The 20,883-nt window shown below is 41.9% G+C and overlaps 1 long non-coding RNA gene across 1 annotated transcript; it reads left to right on the top strand.

The window, feature by feature from the left end:
* Positions 1–283: 283 nt before the first annotated feature.
* Positions 284–16,748, top strand: LOC114671086 (uncharacterized). The gene is made up of 3 exons (XR_003720992.2): positions 284–435; positions 779–860; positions 16,528–16,748. It is a non-coding gene; the product is annotated as an uncharacterized LOC114671086 (long non-coding RNA).
* Positions 16,749–20,883: the final 4,135 nt, after the last annotated feature.

Genomic DNA, 20,883 nt, shown 5'->3' with positions numbered 1-20,883 from the left:
ACTGATGTAACTGCAGTGAATAGAATCATCCAACCACACTGCTGATTGAAAGACTTCGACTCTTGGGAACACGACCCATTGATGGGCATAGACAACCCCAATGCCACAAAAATGCTATTAGAAATAATTAAGTAATGGAGAGCCAGGCTCAAGCAAAAGAACACCCCAAAGGGTCAAAAGTAAAACCAAAAGAACTAAATATTATGTGGGTGAACTCCAACTGAGACCAGGGCAACCCAGGAGAGTCCAGACACCGAACACAAGCTCCAAGAGGCTGAGGGCTGGAGTTCCAATGTCACTATGGCAACAGGGGACATGGATTTGGGGCTCTGCAAAGAGGGAAACCAAATGTGAGACTGTTGCATAAAGTGGGGTCTCTCAAAGGGAACAGAAGCAGAAAGGTTTCCCACCAGCACAGATAAGTCTGGGCTCTTGGTGGGTGTTTCAGTCTGGGTTTCCCCAAAGCAGACTCTGAAACAAAGATTTGGATTCAGCTAGTTTATTCAGGAGGTGATCCCAGGAAGCATAGTGAGGAAATGGGGGAAGAAAGAGAGGAAAAGAGAAAAAAGTCAGTAATGGGTTCATAATAAGCAAGTCACTGTCGTGGGCAATTGAGGTTCAGTCCTGCTGGGGACTTCTGGGAGACTGTGTAGAACTCACTTAGGAATCATTCCACCTCAGGTGGGGGATGGCACATTTATCCACAAACTCTCATCCCCCAAATGTTGAGTGTTGCTCTGAGGGTATCAACTTCCCTTGTGTTTCCACACTGTACCAGAACTCAGCCAGAAAAGCTCCTGTGAAACCCAAGATAGCTCCTACACAGAGAAGCAGAAGCAAGCACCTAAGGTAGGCTGAAGGTAAGCCATCAGACACACCCTGGGAAACATTGCAGCTTAAAAACAAAAACAACAACAACAAAAAAACCCAAAAAACTCCCAGCCTGGGCAACATAGTGAGACCCCATCTCTATAGAAAATAAAATTAGCTGAGTATGGTGGTGCATGCCTGTTGTCCTAGTTACTCAGGGGGCTTAGGTGGGAGGATCACTTGAGCCCAGGAGTTTGAAGACACAGTGAGCTATGATTGCACCACTATACTCCAGCCTGAGCAACAGAGCAAGACCTTGTCTCTTAAAAAAAAAAAAAAAAAAAAAGTCTTAAAGGGATACAGCTTGGGGCATTACTACAATGGGGAAAAAAGTCTCCTGTAAGAAATTGGAACCCCAAGCATGCACATATCATGGCATGTGGGTGATTTTTATACTCCCCACATGATATAGAAATCCTCAGACAAGAAATTAACATAAATATATAGCTCTTGAGGCTCAGTAGGAAGAAAAGCAACGACACTTTGTAAAGATTGAATTCATTACCAGGAAAGTCTACTGGGGCCTCCACCTACCACACTGAGTTTATGGACAATGAAGCCAGATCAGTGGAAATGACCAGCAGAAGCAGCAGCCCTAACTCCCAGCACAGAGATGCTCCCATGTGGAGACAACAGAGAGGAAAACGATCAGCTCGCCAAGGACAATGTCATGAGGAAATGTCCTCTTCTCCCCATCCTCCTTCCCACTTTAACATAGCGGAAAAGAAGCAGGAAAGTGTGTGGAAAGTGTGTGGGAAGCAGGAAGAGAGCAGGCCAGACCAACCTTGCCAGCCCAGCCAATGCTGGAGAACTGAAAGGGGGAACTTGGAAGTGAATATAAAACTGAAGTTTAAAAATGGACCGGATTGTAAAATTGGGACCCTTGTGCATGGTTGGTGGGAATATAAAATGGTACAACCACTGTGGAAAACAGTACGGTAGTTCCTACAAAAAAGAGTTATATCTGCAATCCCACTTCTGGGCATGTTCCCAAAAGAAGCGAAAGAAGGATCTCAAGCTATTTGTACACCCATATTCACAGCAGCATTATTCACAATAGCTAATATATGGAAGCAACCCGAGAGTCCATCAATTGATGAATGGATAGGCATAATGTGGAATGTATACATATTTGACTATTATTTAGCCTTAAAAAAAGAAAGAGTCAGGTGCAGTGGCTCATGCCTGCAATCCCAGCACTTTGGGAGGCTGAGGCAGGAAGATTGCTGGAGCCAGGAGTTCAAAACCAATATAGGCAATGTGGCAACACCCCATCTCTGCAAAAAAATGTTAAAAATAGCCAGGCATGGTGGCGTGTATCTGTGGTCCCAGCTACTTGGGAAGCTGTGGCAGGAGGATCACGTGAGCTCAGGAGTTTGAGACTGCAGTGAGCTGCGATCACACCATTGCACTCAAGCATGGGCAAAAGGGCAAGACTTCTGTCTCAAAAAAAAAAAAAAAAAAAAAAAAAAGAAGGAAAATGAAAGAAAAGAAAAGAAAAAAGAAAAGAAAAGAAATTCTGACACATGCTACAATATGGATGAGCCTTGAGAACATTATGCTGAGTGAAATAAGCCAGTCACAAAAAGACAAATACTTCATGATTTCACTTACCTATGAAGTGCTGAGAATGGTCAAATTCACAAAGACAGAAAATAGAATGAAGGTTACCAGGGATTTGGGGAGAAAGGGAGTAGGGAGTTATTTAATGAGCACAGAGTCAGTTTTGCATGATGAATAGGGTTCTTGAGATGGATGGTAGTGATATTTGGACAGTGATATGTGCTTAATCCCACAGAACTGTACACTTAAAAATAGTTAAGATAAATTTTATGTTACATTTTAATACAATAAAAAATAGAAAAACATGGACCAGTAACTAGGCTATTTTAACAGCCCATGGAGATGGAAAAGTTATGGGATCTAATTGACTTACCAGGTAGCAAGAAGGCCAGATGAGGGTGGGAAGTATAACAGAGACAGTCCTTGTGGTAATTATTGGGGAAAATACAAGAATTTCATGTTTTTTTTCCTCAATTATACAGGCTACAGTGGCAATTTCTGAGATCTTTTCCAAATCGGATACATTTCCCCATCTCTATGTCTAGTGTTTACCCTCATGCATGCATGTGTGGGCACACGTGCATGCACACACACACACACAGAGCTGAGGAAGGCCTTTAAGGCTGGCAACATTCAACACACAGTGCCACTTTTGTTGGTAGAACACAGGGCATTTTAACAAGAATATTTCTGGCTCTGTTGAGAAGGAGAGTATCAGTAACCATCACAGTTACAAAATTTCACACTTCTATTCCAGTTTGTTTCAGGAGGCTTAGAACACTTGGCATACTTTCAGTCACGGGTGTGTGCACACACACTCCCCACCCATGGGAGGAATTGAAATTTTGAGATGCTCCTGACCAAGTCTAACACAGTGTAATAAGATCCCAGAACATCTGTCAGGCGATTACATGGTGCTGTCTCCATCATTCATGTACTGTGTCACGCACCTGTTCCACGATGCTGAGACAACAGCTCCCCTCAAGGCTTTCTCTGTAGCTCGTGGCATATTGAGCTGCCATATTGGTTCTTTAGGCTTCATTCACAGAGGTTCCTTCTTCTCTTTACCTTGACTTGGGTTTCTCAGCTTCTAGGGAAGCATAGAGACATTGGCAAGAGCCCCGGAAAGACATTTTCGAATGAAAGTGAGTTATGGTCATGATTCCACATCTTATAACACACCTTTTCCTCTTTACCAGACAACAGCACAATGGCCCTCTTAATTCATGTGCTGGAAAAATGCGCCGATCCTCTTCACTTTCCAGCATGGGAAAGAGAGATGGAAATGGGTTAAACTGGGGCTCTCTCTCACAAACCATGTTCCTCCCACTCTGGGGCCTATGCAAGGGCTGCTCCCACTGCCTGGAACACACCCACCTATGCTCTGTTTCTTATTTAATCAATTCCGGCATCTCCTTTAGATCTCAGCACCCAAGTCACTTTCCCACTCTACAACAGATGTCTTTATAAGCTTCTCTTACAGGAGCAAGTCCCTGTGTCCTTCACATTTTGTTCACTTTATAACAATTCACCATCTTTTAGAGAAACTGAATACAATCTACCTTTTTACCCAGACTCTAATTTCTCCCATCCAAGTACTAACCAGGCCCAGTCCTGCTTAGCTTCCAAGATTAGATGAGATTGGGCACGTTCAGGGCGGTATGGTTGTAGGCAAGACGCTAATTTCTCTGAGAGCAAAGACTGTCTAATTTTGCTCACCAATATATCCCCAGAATTATATGTGCCTGGTACACAGTAGGTACTCAATATATATTTTAATGAATAAATCAACTAATCCTGTTTTGCTGAGAAATGCAAACACATTCAGTAAATGTTTGTTTGAATAAGTTAACCAGCATATTTAAAACTGACAATAAGTACCTACCTAATAATAGTATCTACTTAATAAGGTTATTAGAAGAATTACATTTGTTAATGCAAATAGCTTTTAAACAGTGACTGGCATATAATGAACACAGATAAACATTAGTTCATTTTATTATTGATATCTTGTGCCCATAATAGGAAGATATTTTGAATTGTTATCTAAAGTGGGCTTTCTTTTCCGTATTTTCTGGTAATCCAGCGCTTCTTTCAGCCTGAGCAACATTTTTCAGATGTGGCGACTGAGGCTCAAAGAGACCCTAAGCTGCACAGACAGGAAATGGCAGAGCTTCAATTCCAGTTTACATCTCTCAAGCTCCAAAACGCTATTGTTTAATCTACTTTTTCTCAAACCATCTGGCAATGGTCAAATAAATAGACTAAAACAATTTCAACATTATCATTTTGAAAGATCAACTTTTTGAGGGTAGGGGGGTTGGAGAAAGGCACCTAAAAAGAAGGTATTATTTTACTCAGTAATCACCCCCATTACAAAAGTACCTACAATGCCTGGCAAGGTGGCTCATGCCTGTAATCCCAGCACTTTGGCCTTAGGCAAGTAGATCACGAGTCAGGAGTTTGAGACCAACCTCGCCGATATGATGAAACTCTGTCTCTAATAAAAATACAAAAATTAGCCAGGCGTGGTGGCAGGCGCCTGTAGTCCCAGCTACTATGGAGGCTGAGGCAGGAGAATCGCTTGAACCCTAGAGGTGGAGGTTGCGGTGAGCCGAGATTGTGCCACCGCACTCCAGCCTCAGTGACAGAGTGAGACTCCGTCTCAAAACAAAAAGAAAAAGAAAAAAGAAAAGAAAGTGCCTATAATGATAATAATCCCATGCCTAGCTAAGAAATAAATCTCCTTTTCTTTTTATTATAACAAGGACAATGGTGTGTACTGATGCAGTATTGGAAACAATTATCTCTATACCTGGTCTGGGCTGTAGCTCACCAAGAAGTTGCTGCCTCAGCCAATATTACTTACAGAGGGTGATTTTTTTGTGGTTGTTTTGTTTTTAGTCTCATAAAGTATATTTTAACAGTGAATAGGAGACCTTATTGGAAAAATCGATTACATATTTCCATTTTAATGTAAACATTTAGTGTCCGACGCTTTGCCTCACTATCCATTAGCATTTGAATGCCAAGAACTATTCCAGAAATTTATTTCAAAGCCCTTTTTTTTTCCAGGCAGGGAGAGCAAGTAGAACAAAACAGTCACCCCAGCTGATAGTTGACTAAACACAATCATCATGATGAAAGGTTGCTGGGGGGTAAACTTTTGGTGAAAAAATGAAAATATATGATCGCTTTAAATTCATCTTCTCCTCCCAGGGAGCTGCTAAGGTGCTTATTTGGAATTTTTGGAGAATCTTTTCAGTTCTGATTTGCAAATCTTACACTTCTCCCAAAATGATCATGAATAAATGAAGTGGATTTTACGATGGTCAGTCAAGGCCCTAAATGACCAAATTTTTCTATTCTCTATATTAAGGAATTACCACCCCCCGAGGTTACCAACAAAAGGGCCTTTTGCTGACATCTGTAGGGTTTGAAAGGAAAGTGCTGTTTCAAGTCCAAAGCTAGGTTTCGGTCTTATCTCCGTGGTAAGCTGGTGTCCTGCTTCCAAGGCTGGGGAAGACAGCCCATTCTGTTCCGGAGAAATATTCAGCCTGCATGAGCTGCACCACCTCTACCCAGCATGCCAGGTGCAATTGAGGCAATTTAGGCTGAGTGCAAAGTGCTCCATTTCAGGCTGAAATCATGCCAAAGACTCCTTACAAGCGCTATATTCAGCACCTCCAATTTCACATACCCGCCGCACGTTGTCTGCCATTATTACCCTGGATTCCAAAAGCACTTGGCCGCATTAAACAAGAGTCAGGAAGGAAAACAACAGCAAGGAGCTGCTTGAGGACACAAAGTTGGAAAAATGAAGAGGAATGCAGCCAGAGATGTCAACTGAGCTCTGAAAACAGTTGTGGCTTAATGAACACGAGAGGGGTTAGGTTTATCCAAAAACGCAGATTCAACCTGGTAAGAATTTCATCCTCACAGTCTACAGATAGAGGTGTACCTTGGTTCAGCCCTTTTGGGGGGCTGTTTGGCAATATTTATTAAAACTAAAAAATGCATGTGCCCTAGGATCCAGAAATTTCTTTCCTATCCTAGAGAAAAATGTCCATCTATCCTAGAGAAAAATGTAGGTGGATGTGCACAATGAGAGCTACACAAAGGTTTTCAACACTGAGTTGCTCGTAATAGCCAAAACATGGGAAATGATCTAATATCCATCTATGGGGAAATAACCACACTGTGAAATACTTTGTAGCAGCAAAGGGACCACGTCCTCTGTCAGATAGATAATAATATCCATGCACAGTTGTCCAGGGGCAGGGATGCTCTAGAAACTCTCCTAAGTGCCTGTCCACAATAAACAGTTTAATCCTTACAACAGTTCTTGGAGAGGTTCCCAAATTATGCTTACAGAACAATTGAGGCACCAAGATGTTAAATAATGTGCCCAAGGTCACATGAGTACACAGGACATTCAAACCCAGGTCATCTAGTTCCAAAAACCATACTATTTTTCAAGGATTTTAACAACATACTTTTGAATTTAAAAAAAGCAAATTTCAATATGATACATACAATGTGATATGATTTACGTTTGTACATACAAAAACACAGGTGAAATAATGCTATATGTTTTCCTTATTTATTTATTATTTGTGATTTTTTAAAATAAAGATGGGGGTCTCACTATGTTGCCCAGGCTGCTCTCAAACTCCAGGCCTCAAGTGATTCTTCCCCTTGGCCTCCCAAAGTGCTGGGATTATAGGTGTGAGCCACTGTACCCAGCCCTACATATTTTCTATGGACACTTTACAACACAGAGAAAGGTGTGGAAGGATACATTCCAGAGGAAGGAGGTGGGAAAGGAACAAAGATTGAGGAGATGGTTAAAAGAGTTCTTATCTGTATAATTAAAAAAAATTAAAATTAAAAAATTTAAAAAATTAAAAAAATTTAAAAATAAATTAAAAAATAAAATCAAAAAATCAAAAAAATAAAAAACAAAAAAATAAAAAATTAAAAGAGCTCTTATCTTTATTTATAATGTTTTAATTTTTTTTAAAAATGAAGAATATAGCCATGTGTAACCTGTGTAACTCAAAAATAATTTTTAAAAATTGGTTCAAAAAATCCTTTCTGAATTACTTGCAGAGACACCTAAATGAGCCAGACAGGAAATGTCTAGTGTGGCTTTCATGTGTGCAGCATTCTATAGTTCAGAACCTTTTCCACCAATATTGTTCCAGTCAATCTTTTTTTTTTTTTTTTTTTGAGACAGATACATTTGGGAACAAGAGAAGCAAAATCCTTGCCCTCGTGGAGTTAGACTCTAGAATGTAAAGATGTAAAGACATGATAAACAATTAAATGAATATGACAAGATGGTATTAATTGGCTCAAACTGAAAGGAGGCTCTCACGAGAACTTCCAGTGAAACAGCAAGTTGAGGAACCCACAGACGAATAAAGATTCAAGTTTTAGTAAGTTTAGGCTCTGGGAATTTTTTTTTCTTTCTTTCTTTCTTTGTTTCTTCTTCCTTCCTTCCTTCCTTCCTTCCTTCCTTCCTTCCTTCCTTCCTTCCTTCCTTCCTTCCCTCTCTCCCTCCCTCTCTCCCTCCCTTCTTTCTTTCTTTCTGTCTTTCTGTCTTTCCTTTTTTTTTGTTGGAGTCAGAGTCTCGCTCTGTCACCAAGCTGGAGTGCAGTGGTGTGTCTTGGCTCATTGCAACCTCCACCTCCTGGGCTCAAGCAATTCTCCCACCTCAGCCCCCCAAGCTGGGACTACAGGTGAGTGCCACCACACCCAGCTAACTTTTTGTATTTTTATTAGAGATGGGGTTTCACCATGTTGCACAGACTGGTCTCGAACTCCTGAGCTCTGGCAATCTGCCCACCTTGGCCTCCCAAAGTGCTAGGATTACAGGCATGAGCCACCAAGCCCAGCCAAGCTCCAGGAGGTTTTCTATAACAATAGTTCTTAACCAAGAACAATTTTGTCCCCTGCTATGATATGAATGTTTGTGCCCCACCCCCCTCAAATTAATATGTTGAACTTTATCCCCAATGTGGTGGTATTAAGAGGTTGGGTCTTTAGGAGGTGATTAGGCTATGAGGGCTCTGCCCTTATAAATGTAATTTGTGTCCTTATGAAAGAAGTTTGAGGGAGTTTGCTTGCTTCTTCTACCAGAGGGAAATGCCTTCTTTGAAGAAGAAAGCCCACCTGTAATGCCGGCACTTTGGGAGGCAGAGTCTGGAGGATTGCTTAAGCCCAGGAGTTCAAGACCAGCCTAGGCAAGAGGGGAAGACCCTGTCTCTGTACAAAGGTTAAAAAATTAGCCAGGCATGGTGTCACACTCATGTAGTCCCAGCTGCTCAGGAAGCTGAGGTGGGAGGATTGCTTGAGCCTGGGAGGTCAAAGCTGCAGTGAACCATGATCATACCACTGCACACCAGCCTGGGCAATAGAGCAGGACCCTGTCTCAAAGGGAGAGAAAGAGAGAGCACTCACCAGACACTAAATGTGCTGGTCCCTTGATCTTGGACTTCCCAGCCTCCCAAATTGTGAGCAATGAATTTCTGCTGTTTATAAATTACCTAATCTAAGGTTATTTTGTTACTGCAGCCCAAGTGGACTAAAACACCTCCTAAAGGATATCAATGACTGAAGACTTTTTTTATTGTAATGACTTGGGTAGGGTGGCTGATGTTACTAGCATCTGTATAATAGAGGCCAGGGATGCTGCCAACACATCCTACAATGCATAGGACAGACCTGCATGACAAATAATTATCTGGCTTCAAACATAGTTAATGCCATGACTGAGAAACTCTGTTCTATAGGAATAAACCTAATCTATCTGGTAAACCCAGAATCACACATGCATACAATTGCCCATTTACCCTCTCTACGGAGAACCTTATCTAGTGTTCCTTACCTTATTCAATGGCAACCATAACCTTGTAGTTGCTCAAGTTCAAACCTTCAGATCATCTCTACTACTTTCCTAGGGCTCCTATAACAAACTACCACAAACTGGGTTTCTTCGAACAACAGAAATTGTCTCCCTGTTCTGGAGTCGAGCTGTCTGAGATCAAGGGAATGGCAGGACTGGTTACTCCCCAAGTTTCTAAGGGAGAATCTGTTCCACGCGTCTCTCCTAGCTTTTGGTAGCTTCCAGCAATCCTTAGCTTGCAAATGCATCATTCTAGTCTCTGCCTCCCTCTTCAGTTGGCATTCACCCTGTATCTCTGTGCCTCCCCATGGCTGTCTTCTTATGAGGACACCTGCCATACGTATGACTTCACCATAACTAATTACTTCTGCAAAACCTGTATTTTCAAAGAAGGTCACATTCTGAGGTATTGAGGGTTAGGACTTCTATATATATATACCATAATACCATCCTTGGCTGGTCTCCTTCCACTCCCTCTCCAGAGGTGAGTAGTCAGAGCATCCTGCTAGCTCTTCTTGCAAGGTATACCCAGGATCTGACCACTTCTCCCCATGTCCACTGCCACCACCCTGGTCTGGTCCTCCATCACCTCTCACCTGGGTCTTTGCAGTGACCACCTCACTGGTCTCTCTGCTCTACAGTCTATACTCCACAGATAGCCAGATGGATCCTGTCCAAACGTAAGTCAGATCATGTCACTCCTCCACTCAGAATCCTGCAGTGGTTCCCAGTACATTCAGAAGGAAAGCTAGATCCTCACCTGAGCCTACAATGTCCCACATGAGCTGGTCTCTCTGAACCTCTCTCACCTCCTCTTCTAACCCTCTCTTTCTGCTCTCTAAAAATATTGGCTTCCTTGGACTTCCTCCACTCTGCCAAGCTATCTTTCACCTCAGGACCTTTCCACTTGCTTTTCTCCCCGACTGAAATGCTCTGTTTTAAATCATTTTTTAAATGTTGAATAGATGTAAAATAGTATTTATGAAATATATACCAGTCTAATAAATAATACTAGAACAAACACCTATGTACTCATAACATTTAAAAAAATTGACTACTCTTCTCCTGAATATCCACATGAATAACCCCTCAGGTTTCTGCTCAGATTCAATATCCAGCACTTGAAGACATTCATGATACATAGCAGGTGCTCTGTGGTCTGGGGACAGAACTTGACCTTGCAGGATTACAGCTGAATGAGTCAGCACATGGAGGGCAGATCTTCCAATGCATTGTGAATGCATATCGACCATGTCCACAAGGCTGAGGAATAAAACCAGAGTGTCAATTTACTAATTTACAATGAGTACTGCACCTGCTGAGAGAAAAGACTTAGAGTTTTGGTCCAACACTGTGGATATACCACATATGAACCATAATTATTCCTATTCTTATTTTGCATTAATAACTTTACTAAAGTATAATTGACATTTTAAAACTGCACATATTTAATGTATATAATTTGATGAGTTTGGATACAGGGATATACTCTCGATACCATCAGATTCTACTGATGGGGAAGCTTAACCAGGGTAAGGCAAAGAGCTTGCTCACAGTCACTCAGCTGGAATCCGATCCCTGGTATCCCAATTTATAAAAATTTTTACTATTTTATCTACTGCTTTCTGGTGATTTCCAAATTCAGGAGACTGGTATATAATATGTGGATTCAAAGGTATCACTTTCCAATAAAACTTTGAAGTGGGTTGGACACTTGGGTCCCCTTGTCAGCATTCTTCTCGGAAAACTGGTACCACTAAAACTCAGTTTCTCCTCAGAAAACTACCAGTTAAGATTGGATCTAGAGCAAGGGGGATGGTCTTTATAGGGCCGCTTGATGCCGTTTGTGTCCACTACACAAATGCACCTGCCAGCCAGAGGATAAGGTTTCGCGCAGAGCCTCATGGCCCATGGCCTCCCATTCCCTGAACACTATTGAACACACCTGGCCATCATCTCCTTTCTCTGTTTCCCAGGCTCATCACTCCCTGCTAACAGCTATTTATAATTCCTTTTAGATATGTCCGTTCATTCAGTCAGGTCTCTATTAAATTTGTAGAGCTGGGAGCCCTTTTGTCTTTTTAAGATTTGTCCTGCCCCGAATCAGAAGTGGGAGGAGGAAGTCCATGGAATAGTTAAGAGCATGAATTTTGGAAACTGACAGATCTAAGTTTGAACCTGTGCTCCACCTGTGTCCTTGAGCAAGTGACTTCATCCATGTGAGCCTCATTGTAAACTGGGGATATAAATAGTTCCTACCTTATAGGTTGTGAGGACAATGTATAGGCCATATTTAGTATAATTCTTGGTACATCAGAAACCTCTCTCTGGTCCACACCCAGAGGGAAAAAAAAAATCACATTTTCTTATTTTTTCCTTCCTGGAGAGACACCTCATTCTATCCAAAGGAAGATAAGTAGCAAATTGAATTCAACAAGTAACATTTACTAACCACACTGGACCAGAGACATTTGTCATGGAGGCTATCCAGTAAACAACTCCTCCTGAACTGTTGGCACGTGGATCTCCATTTTGGAAACTCTCCCACTGGGAATGGTTGTGGATGAGTGCCCCTTGCCACTATGAAAGCCATAAGCGGTGGGACAGAGACTCAGATTCACTGAACCAGGTGCTCTCTCTATGGGCTCAGAATCTTGAGCAAGTACCTGAAGATGGTTAAAGTCATGAACCACACCATTCCCGCTGCTGGACATTTGCTGGAATTCCTGGTGCTTATTGTCTTGCAAACCTGATTCTTCAGCTTCTCATTCATTCATTTCATGCACCCCCAAATCCTTCCTGCATGTTTTCTTTTAGGTGAAGAAAACCAGAGTGAAATTCCTTTCACTTGCCACCAGGAAGGCTGGCTGATACACCTACTGAGCACAAGATGCTGTGTGTATAGGAACTAAGATAACACCATCAGCCCCTGTGCTCACACTGCCCACAGCCTTGCAGGGAAGTTCAGAGCATTCTCATCAGGTGTTTGGTTATATAGAGTCTCCCTCTTTCAACACCCCAAAAAGGCAACATCTGATTAGAACTGAGATAAGAAAGATGGGCAGATAATGACTGAGCAACTGATATTTGACTTCCCTGGATACTACAGCCCATTCTAGAGACCAGAGACCATACCCAAGCTTAATCTTATGGGCCTATTTAGAAGTCTGGCTAATTAATGACTGTAAAAGCAGTTTGGACTTTGCAAGCCTTTTATAATGTGCCTCATTTAGATATAATGGGCCCAAGATTGCCTCTGGCATCCTCAAGAAAATTAAAAATCCAGTAGGCAGCAGAATTGCCTCTATGTGATTTTCCTATTACTTTTATTTTTATTATGATTGCAAATAGCAGCATTACTAATGGTACCTTGGATGAGGATGCCTTTCTGGGGAAGGTCTAGCTGATTTCTCGCATCCACAGAATGAGTTATTGGGGTCCTTTAGCCCGCAGCATGCTGGTTCCTTCTGCATGATGTCATTGAACACTGGCCAAATGGACGGGGGAGCTCAAGGGCTCCTGAACACGTGGAATCATTAAGGGAGGGGCCACTACAAAGGGAGACACCATTCATTACACTCCAGTTCTACAACAGAATCCTAGTTGCTATTTCTCTAAACCTTGGCTCTGGACAAGGAGGTGTCTGGCGTGTGTGAGCTGGGCAAGATTTGGTATGCTGGAAATCTGGGTTGGCATGCAGTAGAGAAAGATGGCAGCAAATGAACTGGATTGGGGAGGCATGGAAGAGCATGATAAAATCTCCAGCCATCTTGTTGTGTCTCATCCAGCACGGGGATCCTCCCTTTGTCCAGCATCCCCACCTGTCAGTCACTTAGTAGCCATCTAGGTCATCAGATCGACTGTCACAGTATTGCAGTGCTTGTGTTCAAGTAACCTTTATTTTACTTAATAATGGCCCCAAAGCACAAGAGCGGTGATGCTAGCAATTTGGATATGCCAAAACGCTTCCTTAATGTAAAAAAGGTGAAAGTTCTCGACTTAATGACGGAAGAAAAAAAAATCATATGCTGAGGTTGCTAAGATCTACAGTAAGAACGAATCTTCTATCCGTGAAATTGTGAAAAAGGAAAAAGGAATTCATGCGAGTTTTGCTATCGTATCTTAGACAGCAAAAGTCATGGCTACAGTGCGTGATAAGTGCTTAGTTAAGAAGGAAAATGCATTACATTTGTGGGTGGAAGACATGAACAGAAATGTCTTCCAATGGATGGCAATCAGGTACAGTACTATCTGTGATTTCAGGAATCCACTGGGGGTCTTGGAACATATCCCCCGAGGATAAAGGGGGACTGCTGTATTGTCAGGAATGAAATCTAACCTGCAACACTTCAGCAAGGACAACTGCTGCCACTATGCTACAGACACCTCAGTTTAACTGTTTTAAACACCACCTCTGTTAGGGGTTTCCATTTCGAAGCTGATCAAGGAAAAAGATATGACCAGCAGAGGCAGTAATACACCACAAGCATTATTGAGCAGTGCTTGAATGTGGCTGCATGACAGGTGAAGTCCTCACAGCAGGAGACATCCAGAGGAGAGGAGGGCAAGGGGGCTCCTTGAAGAAAGGGGATCAGACAGCAGGGTTATTTGTCTAGATGATGGGGCTCATTAACACAGTAGGGAGTCTCTGAGTCAGAGAGCTCCAAAGGGCAGCAGTGGCCTGGGGCCTCATAACTACAAGGCCCTTCCTTATCAATGGCTAAGAGCTGAGGTTTTCCAGCATAGCCTCTAAATGACTGGAAATCTGTTTGGGCTATTTCTAAAACAATTGGATGTGCAAAAAATTGAATTTCGTTTCTTGGGCTTTTTACCTAATAGGTCTCAGCCTACAGTGAAAAAATAAACAACTAAGGGCCAATATACAGAGGCCAACTTGGGGTTAATATACAGAGGCCATTTATGGTCATTTATATCACAACTCCCTTGCCATTGCTCCCCCTGAAAAGCTGAGTGTGTCTTCCACCATGCTCACCCCCCAAAAAATGACACCACTTGTATTTACCTACCTGTGCTTCTCACTTTCAGATTGATGTCTTTCATTGGTTAATCAAATTGGTGAGATTAGGTTTGTGGCACATTAAGGGCAGTGGGACCAGCCTGCCCCAGGTGCAAAGAGTGACAGGTGCATGATTAGTAAAAATGCAAAAGGGCTGGCCACGGTGGCTCACGCCTGTAATCCCAGAATTTTGGGAGGCTGAGGTGGAAGGATAGATTGAACCCAGGAGTTCAAGACCAGCTTGGGCAGCATAAGGAGACTCCATCCCTACACATGCTTCAAAAATTAGCCAGGCATGGTGGTGCACACCTGTGGTTCCCAGCTACTCAGGAGGCTGAGGCAGTAGGATCACCTGAGCCTAGGAGGTCAAGGCAGCAGTGACCCATGATCGTGCCACTGCACTTCAGCCTGAGTGACAGAATGGGACCTTGTCTCAAAAAAAAAAAAAAAGAAAAAAGAAAAAAATTTTTAAAGCAATATAATCGTACTGACTACAATCAGTGTGCTTTATATTACTGTCATGAGCCAATAATTCTAAACAAAGTCAATGATAAAATATATCTTCCAGGAGGGGCAAACCGTGCCCACTCTTCTTCCTTGGTAGACCACAGGATTCATTCACATTCCTGTGCCCTGGCTACACAGGAGGAATGTATTTGTCAAGTGGGATAACAACAGAACCTACTGCACAGGGTTATTGTGAAAAAAAATCAATACTGTTAGGACATCAATCCTCCCCAAATTGATATAGACACTGTAATCAGAATGAAAACCCCAGCAAGTTTTTGTTTTAGTGGAAATTTACAAGGTGATTCTGAAATATGTGTGGAAAATCAAAAGCCAAGATTATCACAAAGAAGAACAAAGTCAGATGATTTTAATGACTGGATATCAGGAGTTATAATAAAGCCAGAGTAATTAAAGGAGCACGCTTTGATACAGAAAAAAAAAAATAGACCAGTGGAACGGCATAAAGAGCTCAGAATCAAACCCCTCACACATAGAGACACTTTATTTTATTTTATGTTTTTTGAGGCAGGGTCTTGCTCTGTTGCCCAGGCTAGAGTGCAGTGGTGTGATGGTGGCTCACTGTAGCCTTGACCTCCCAGGCTCAAGTGATGCTCCTGCCTCAGCCTTCCAGGTAGCTGGGACTACAGGTAGATGCCACCAAGCCCAGCTAATTATTTAATTTTTTATAGAGACGGGGTCTCCTTATGTTGCCTAGGCTGGTCTCAAATCCCTGGCCTCAAATAATCCTCCTACCTTGGCCTCCCAAGGTGCTGGGATTACAGGCATGAGCCACTGTGCCCAACTTAGGGACACTTGATTTATAAAAAAGGTGCCATTGGAGACCGATGGAGAAACAATGGCTTTCTCAATGAAAGGTTTTGGGTCAATTGGCCATCCACATGGGCAAATTTGAATCTTGGTCTCTACCTCATGTTATATACAAAATCAATTCCAGGTGCATTGTAGATCTCCATGTGAACGGAAACATGATGAAACTTCTAGAGACTATATAGAAGTATATCTTGAGCTTGAGGTAGGCAAAGGTATCTTAAACCAGACACAAAGAAACTGGGATAGGTGAAGCTCCATGGTGCAGTTGGCTTAGAATAAGGGGAAATCCACAAATTAGACTTCTCGTCCAAGTCTTATCCCTTAAAGTTTCCCTGCTTTAGAAACATTTTAAATCTCAAAATAGGCTGAAACATTCCAAAGGGGAGGAGAATTTCCCATCATGCTCTTCATGACAGCCTCTATGTCTATGCTGCTTTAATAGAAGTGGTGATTGTCTACTATGTTCCCGGCACTGTGCAAAGCACTTTGCCATTTTTTATTTTAGAGACAGGGTCTTGTTCTGTCACCCTGATTGGAATGCAGTGGCATGATCCCAGCTCACTGCAGTCTCAGCCTCCTGAGGTGAAGTGATCCTCCCACATCAGCCTCCCAAGGAGCTGGGACCATGGGCATGCACCATCACACAGGGCTAATTTTTTACTTTTTTTTTTGTTGAGACAGGGTCTCCCTATGTTGCCGCAGCGGGTCTTGAACTCCTGTGCTCAAACAATCCTTCCACCTTGGCCTCCCAAAGTGCTGGGATTATAGGCGTGAGCCACCATATCCGGCCACTTTGCCATCTTTTCCTTACTTATCTGTATTTCAGCCAGCAGTTAATGCCTGCAAGTTGGTCACCATGGAAACAACAACACAAGAAACTCTCCCTCCACTACCTCATCCTTTAATATCTGAAATTTTAAATTTACAAAATTAAGATACAAAGAATCAATCATGAAGCTGAAGTTTACGTGAGTGCTTTCTGCTGTTGCGTGTTGCTCAAGGTACAGTAAAACCTTAACATCAGGTTGATGACTGTAACTTTAAAAAGTCTATTTCCATGCATTTTCTTCCTGAATCTCTGTGAAATAGCCATCATCGGCATTGAATTTCCGTTTTCCAAGTGGGTAAACTGAGGCACACAAAAACTGTCTCTACTGTCTGGAGCCAAGGCTAAAAACATTTTCAGTCATATCCCCCACGAGTGAAAGCACTGGGTGGTCAGTTTGGCAGAGGCCTTCTCAAGTGAGGAATGGGGCTGCTATTTCTAGGTTTGCCTCTGTGCAGGTAAATCACTGCAGCAGGAAGACAGATATTCACGTAGCCTTTACTCTAATTATCCGTGTTCAGAAACCCTATTCCTAAGCTGCTCCTTCTGCCTTCAGTTTTTCCCCATTCCACACATCTCACGGCAACACTCCCAGATTCCCCTGTGTATAACCAAGTCTGATATGTTACTTCTTTGCCCCCAAACCCTCCTTTTACTTCTGTTCACTTATTTTTAATACAGCATCTGTAATCAAACACCACCAGAAATGATCTTGGCTCACATTTTGACACCAGCGCTTACCAATGATGTTTTTGGTCTACTTCCTTAACTTCTCTGAGTCTCAGTTTTCTCATCTGTAAATTGGGGATAAGTCTAGCATTGATGTGAGGGTGAAGAGGAATATTTTAAGTATAATGACTGAATACATTGGTGGTTTTAAAAGATAGAATGGAACTCTTGATTCAGTTGACAATACAACCTTTCTTTTTTCTTTTTCTCGTTTTTATTTTTTTTTTTATTTTTATATCTAGTTTTGTGCCAAGTCTTCTGTGCTAGCACTTTTCACGCAGTCCATTATCAAATCAGCACAACTACCTCCTGAGGTAGGAATTACTATTTTCCACGTTTTTATATAGACAAAGAAACTTAAAACTCAGGTGCCACCCAGCTGGTAAATAATAGAATTTAGTTTTAAGCTCAGATCTGATTGACTTCAAAACTCATACTTTTCGCAGCTATGCTTGTATCACCTATATCAAAATCTCCTGGGGGGTTGCCAAAATGCAGATCTCTGTTCTTTGCTCCAGAGTCAGTATGATGGCAATGGCTAGACTTCCAGCAGCACCCATTCTTCCCTCCCCTCTTCATGGATGGAACATGGCTGCATGTCTAGAGATTGCATTTCCCTGTCCTCTTTGCGATTGAATGCAGCCACCTGATAAGTTCTCACTAATGAAGTAATGCGTGCCAGGCCTAAGCAAACTGGATAAGAAATATGCATGGCCTCTCTACACTCTCCCATTGCCTAGAATCTGAATATGGTTGTAACCTAACCTTGACTAAGTAAGTGATAACTAACCTTGACTAAGAAATGTTTGTTGAGAATGGGGGTGGTGTCTCAAGAGGAAAGAAACCTGGGTCTTTGAATGCCTATGTGGTTTAGTTATCTACAGCTGCCTAATAAACCACCCTACATCTCAGTCACTTTAAATAACAGTCCTTTATTGGACCAGTGAATGTACAATTTGGGCAGAGATTGATGAGGTTGGCACCAGGTGGGAAGGCTTAACTGGGGCAAGAGGATCCACTTCCAAAGTAACTCTGGTAAGTATCAAGGGGGTCAGTTTCTGACTGCCCAGTGCCTCTGAGGTAATTAAACCCTTGCATGTAGTTGGCAAACTGAGCTCATCTAGGGCTGACAGCTAGGAACTCCACCTCTTCTCCACATGTGCCTCTGCACAGGGTGTTGGGCTTCCACACAGCATGGCTGCTGAGTTCTAAGAGTGAGTATTACAAGATCAAAGAAGTGGAAGCCTACCGTCTCTTAAATCCTGGGCCCAGGAACAGGCACAGTGTCACTTCTACAACATTCTCATGGTTAAAGCAGTCACAGAGCCTGCCCAGATTCAAGGGGAGGGGACAGCAACCTCATTTCTCAATGAGAAGACTGTCAAATAATATGTGGCCCTCCTTACTCTGCCACATCACATGAAACAGATGCCACCAATAAGGAAACCTCTCTTTAGATTGTTGTGCATGCAGAATAAATAACTTCTTTGTTTTCTAAGCCATGTTATTATTGGGCCTCTTGCTTAGCTTTTTACTATAACAAACACTCCCAGTGAATCAGACTCTCTAGGTACCGGGATCAGGAATCTGCCATCTAAAAAGCAACCTGATGGTTTAATGCACACCAGCATTTGAGATTCATTCTGCTAAGCAATGAGGGAGGTCAGTTTCTGACTGTCTAATGCCTCTGAGATGTGAATAGTTAAACCCTTTTATCAGATTGTTCATGGGGTTCAGATCTTAGAACAGACAGCACCTCCACAGGGATGATCTGCAGATCCGCAACTTGGCTAAATCCCACTTGGAGACACTCTGAGGGGCCTCGGAGCCCATCTGGCGAAATCCTCATTGAAATGGGAATTCCTGATACACTAGTGTTATAGGATGCTCACTTCAGTGGCAAAAATGACAGAAGTCTGTGGTTAAGGAAAGTGTTTTTTGACCATCTTTTCTTCTTTTCTAAAATGGAACTCCTACAGACAATTAAATCAAACGATTTAACTATTTCAGAGACATCAAGAGAGCAGAAACTGACGGTATAGTAGTGTTGCTCAGCCAGGTGGATCTGAAATCACACAGACACGACATTAATTAATAGTGAATCACTTTATGAGTTACATTCATTTTACATAACAGGGGAGACAAGTTCCTATCCCCGGGTGTTAAAACTCTCTAGGCAAGAAAGTTGCAGAAAAGAGCAGTGGTATTTAAAGCAATTAAAGAAGATGCCCAAACAACAAAAGGCTGGTTTCTAGACAATTGTCTGGTTATTCAAGGCTCTTTCCACCTGAGAGTCTTATAATACCAGGTCTCTAATTCAAAACCATTCTCCTCTTCTTAGTTTACTTCTAATTCTGTTTGAATACTAAGTTCCTTATGGTTAATATTGAATCCCTGCAGACTTAACTTGGTAATCTTCCTCAACAGGCATTATGATAACCGTCCCATGTGGTTGTTGCAATAATTAAATCAGATAACAGGAATATTCATGCAATGAATATTCATGATGAAGATCCATAGAACATGTAGTACAAGGTTCAAAACAACATGGCTGCATAGTAAATATAAAAGTCCCTTTCATTCCTTCCTCATTTGTAGGAAATAACTTCTAAATCTGGAACAACAGCCAAATACAGCCATAGATATCTGATTTGCTACATGTAAGATTTTTTAAAATTAGATTCCAACATAAAAATTAGAAAATTTTACATGAAAATTCAGACTTTTGTTTTTTTCTAAAAGAACAGAAGCTCTAGGAACACAAATCAGCATGGCCTCCAACAGGCATGAGTTTGAAAACCTCGGACTTAATGTTCTCTCTCACATATTTTTGCCTCCTAGGCCTATTTTCCTGGGCTCTTATTTGTCCCCTTGGTCTGGGGCTAGTAAGTAGGAAAACAATTTGCTGAAAGCTTTGACATTACCTGAATTTTGAGTGGAGAAAACTGCATTTGATTCTTGGTCAGGTGCTGGGTGCAGGCATTGACAAAGGACATGCTAACAGTACTGTTTCTGAAAAAGATAATACATCTTCATTATAGCTTCCCTAGTCAATTACCACTCAACCAGAGAACTGCTTTCAGAATCATTGTGTTTTATTCATCTGTTGATTTAGTGAATCCCTACTACGTTCAGGCTCTATCCTATGGAATAAACAAAACTGATAAGAAACAGACCTCATCAAATTAACCCCTGTTCACCTCTTAGGTCTCAGCATTAATGTCCCTTCCTCCAGAAAGCCTTTCCTGATTCTTCTAAGTTAGACACCCAGGTGTGCACTCTTGAACCTTTCCTTTGTCATGTTCCATGAACTCAGTCAGTATATTTCTCTATCTTCCTCCTCTGAGTTCCTTACGATGTCCTTTTAATTACGTCCCCGGTTCCTAACACAGTGCTGATACCCAGGAGTCCCTTAACAATATGCTGGAAGAAAGAATAACTGAATGATTTCATGAGTGAATAAATGATTTAAAAATTTGATGTTTATTCAAATAATTGGAATAGAACTGAGAAGTGGGGCAAATGTTTTCATTGGTCAATGGCAGTAGGTTACCATTTATTAAACATTTAAATATCACCCCTGAATATTGGGAGTTAAGTGTCCACTGTTTTAATAACTATAATTAA

Source organism: Macaca mulatta, chromosome 11, assembly GCF_049350105.2.
Source record: "Macaca mulatta isolate MMU2019108-1 chromosome 11, T2T-MMU8v2.0, whole genome shotgun sequence".
Taxonomy (NCBI): domain Eukaryota; kingdom Metazoa; phylum Chordata; class Mammalia; order Primates; family Cercopithecidae; genus Macaca; species Macaca mulatta.
Note: the sequence above shows the minus strand (reverse complement) of the source record. Positions and strands in the feature narration are given on the sequence as shown.